The sequence below is a fragment of the Oncorhynchus mykiss genome, chromosome 13 (genome assembly GCF_013265735.2).
Source record: "Oncorhynchus mykiss isolate Arlee chromosome 13, USDA_OmykA_1.1, whole genome shotgun sequence".
Lineage (NCBI taxonomy): Eukaryota > Metazoa > Chordata > Actinopteri > Salmoniformes > Salmonidae > Oncorhynchus > Oncorhynchus mykiss.
Genome location: NC_048577.1, coordinates 44,114,917 through 44,118,468, shown reverse-complemented (window position 1 = coordinate 44,118,468; position 3,552 = coordinate 44,114,917). Strand labels below are relative to the sequence as shown.

The window sequence follows — 3,552 nt, the reverse complement described above, 5'->3', positions numbered from 1 at the left end:
GGAAAATGGTCAAATTCATGCACTAATCAAGAGAACATCCCTGGTCATCCCTACTGCCTCTGATCTGGAGGAGTCACGAAACACAAATGCTTTGTTTGTAAATTATGTGAGTGTTGTAGTGTGCCCTTGGCTATCCATAAATTAAAAAGATTTGCTTAATATAAGGAATTTGAAATGATTTATACTTTTACGTTTAACTAAGTATATTTTAGCAATTACATTTACTTTTGATACTTAAGTATATTTAAAACCAAATACTTTTAGACTTACTCAAGTAGTATTTTACTGTGTGACTTTCATTTTTACTTGAGTCATTTTCTGTTAAGGTATCTTTACTTTTACTCAAGTATGCTCATATCTCACCCTCCACTCCCCACTCCCTCCCACTGGCATATGGTTTTCTACCACTGTTTGGTTCTCTTCTTTGTGTTGTATCCTGACTATACCGTCACTGTGCTGTGTAATGTTTCCCTCTGCTGGACATCACACACACACACGAAAACGCTCATAAGAAAACATACATTTAATATTGACAAACTTACCAAAATACACACACTTTTGGATGTACATACACATACTCACCCAACGAAACAAACAAACACACACACTCACTTACCTCTCCTAATCTCTAGGCTATACCTCCCCTCTTTTCCACTTTCTTACACTTAAACCTATTTGTATGGTTTTGTAAATAGTAATTTTTTGTAATGAGAATGTGATTTTTACACAGACACCCCACTGCTCTCCTTACATTAAGTTGTTATGGAGAAATGGGAACATTTAATTGTATCAACTTTATTACTGAAGACAAGAGTGTATGTAAAGGTTCTGGTCCACTCTAAATCAGGCCTGGATTGGACCTCTCCTCGTCCCAAACTGGCAGCCATTCTGCATCAAACCAGGTGTCCTCCCGGACCAAGGTTGGAGTCAACCAAAGATGACTCGTGGTTTTATGCTAACAATAGAATCCTCTCATGGTTTAGTTTCTCTTGTAATAGTTCACCTGCCAGCCCATATTGGGCCAGTAACCAAAATGTTGCTGAATTGAATCCCCGAGCTGACAAAGTAAAAATCTGTGGTTCTGCCCCTGAGCAAGGCAGTTAACCCACTCTTCCTCGGGCAACGATGACATCGATTAAGGCAGCCCCCCCGTGCCTCTCTGATTCAGAGGGTTTGGGTTGAATGCATTCAGCAGTACAGATGACTAGGTGTCCCCCTGTGAATGCATTCGGCAGTACAGCTGACTAGGTGTCCCCCTGTGAATGCATTCAGCAGTACAGCTGACTAGGTATCCCCCTGTGAATGCATTCGGCAGTACAGCTGACTAGGTATCCCCCTGTGAATGCATTCGGCAGTACAGCTGACTAGGTGTCCCCCTGTGAATGCATTCGGCAGTACAGCTGACTAGGTGTCCCCCTGTGAATGCATTCAGCAGTACAGCTGACTAGGTATCCCCCTGTGAATGCATTCGGCAGTACAGCTGACTAGGTGTCCCCCTGTGAATGCATTCGGCAGTACAGCTGACTAGGTGTCCCCCTGTGAATGCATTCAGCAGTACAGATGACTAGGTGTCCCCCTGTGAATGCATTCGGCAGTACAGCTGACTAGGTGTCCCCCTGTGAATGCATTCGGCAGTACAGCTGACTAGGTGTCCCCCTGTGAATGCATTCAGCAGTACAGATGACTAGGTGTCCCCCTGTGAATGCATTCAGCAGTACAGCTGACTAGGTATCCCCCTGTGAATGCATTCAGCAGTACAGCTGACTAGGTGTCCCCCTGTGAATGCATTCAGCAGTACAGCTGACTAGGTGTCCCCCTGTGAATGCATTCAGCAGTACAGCTGACTAGGTGTCCCCCTGTGAATGCATTCAGCAGTACAGCTGACTAGGTGTCCCCCTGTGAATGCATTCAGCAGTACAGCTGACTAGGTGTCCCCCATTCCCTATACACCAAAGTCAGTGAATTAGGACAAAGTGCACTGTATACTACTATCACAATCTTGACGGGGTCTGTTGCTTTTACATTTTAGTCATTTAGCAGACGCTTTTATCCAGAGCGACTTACAGAAGCAATTGTGGTTAAGTGCCTTGCTCAAGGGCACCTTGTCATCTCTGGGATTCGAACCAGTGACCTTTCAGTTACTGGCCCAGCGCTCTTAACTGCTAGGCCAAAAATGACAGCAGCTACAAAATACTACACAGATGGCTTGATTATGCTTTTGGTCAGAATGTGTGTTCCTTGGTGCACATACAATACAATACATCTGCAGTTTGATTTAGTTATATTTTAAAATAATAAGACGATAAATAATGCAGTAACAAAAGAAAAGTGTTCTGAGTTTTAACACTTCATTTCATCTTGTTACAACGTACCTTCTGTTTTGTAAGGATTTGTCTGATGAGAACAATAAATGGATATTGCAATAAAAAGGATGTTGAGTGTTCGCTCTTGCCTTTTATGAGGGCAGGACACATTCTGTTTTACTGTCATTGATTTTATCCTTTGACCAATCACAATGCTGATTGTTGCTCAAACGTGGCCCAGGGTGTGGATCATAGCCAACAGGAATGTCTTGTACTTTTTAATCAATGTTCTCGTTTTATTTTCTCTATTGGACATAATATGCACTTCTGCCTCAGCAACAATCTCTAAAGGTTTGAGAAGAACATAATAGTAGGGTTACTGCCACCTGCTAGTGAGAGATACGCATTACATGTAAATAATTTTTATTATTAGTCAATGCAGAGCTGCAAAGTCTGAGTTGATAACTCTCTAACCTCTGTGAATATACAAGTTGTTTGGGAAGATTAAATATTCACTTACCTTTTGAAAATCTTCCTCTGATTTGTCATCCAAAGGGTCCCAGCTATAACACGTAGTGTCGTTTTGTTAGATAAAATCATTTTTTATATCCCAAAAAGTCTGTTTATTTGGCGCCATCGATTTGAGTAATCCACTCATTCAACTTGCAGAAAAGGAATCTGAAAATCTACCCCTAAACTTTGTTTCAACAAGTCAAAATACATTTCTATTTACTCCTCAGACACCCTAAAATGTAATCAAACTATAATATTTATTTTGGAAAGAAGTATGTTCAATAGGAAACCAATTTTAGGAGGTGCGCAACTTCGTCATGGCTCGCAAAAACACGGATTTCCAAGACTGTCCTCTTACAAAAACTGCTATTTCTTATTCATGAGCCTGAAGTCTTGAACATAGACTGCTGACATCCCATGAAAGCCATAGGAATTGCATCCAGAGAGCTATTTTACAATATGACCATTCTCTTGCATTTCTAAGAGGATGGCCTCTCAAAAAAAAATTCTGGTTGGTTTTTCTTTGGGTTTTCTCCTACCATATCTATTGTGTTATATTGTCCTACATTATTTTAGCATTTCTACAAACTTCAAAGTGTTTCCAATTGTATAAATTCTATGCATATCCTGGCTTCAGGGCCTGAGCTACAGGCAGTTTACTTTGGGCACATCATTCAGGCAGAAATTGAGAAAAAAGGGGCCTAGCCCTAAGACGTTTTAAAATGTCCTTATTACC

General features: G+C 41.1%; 1 long non-coding RNA gene across 1 annotated transcript; it reads left to right on the top strand.

Annotated features, from left to right (window-relative positions):
• Positions 1-225: 225 nt before the first annotated feature.
• On the top strand, positions 226-2,429 carry LOC110486490. The gene is made up of 2 exons (XR_005035560.1): positions 226-1,208; positions 1,329-2,429. It is a non-coding gene; the product is annotated as an uncharacterized LOC110486490 (long non-coding RNA).
• The last annotated feature ends 1,123 nt before the right edge of the window (positions 2,430-3,552 follow it).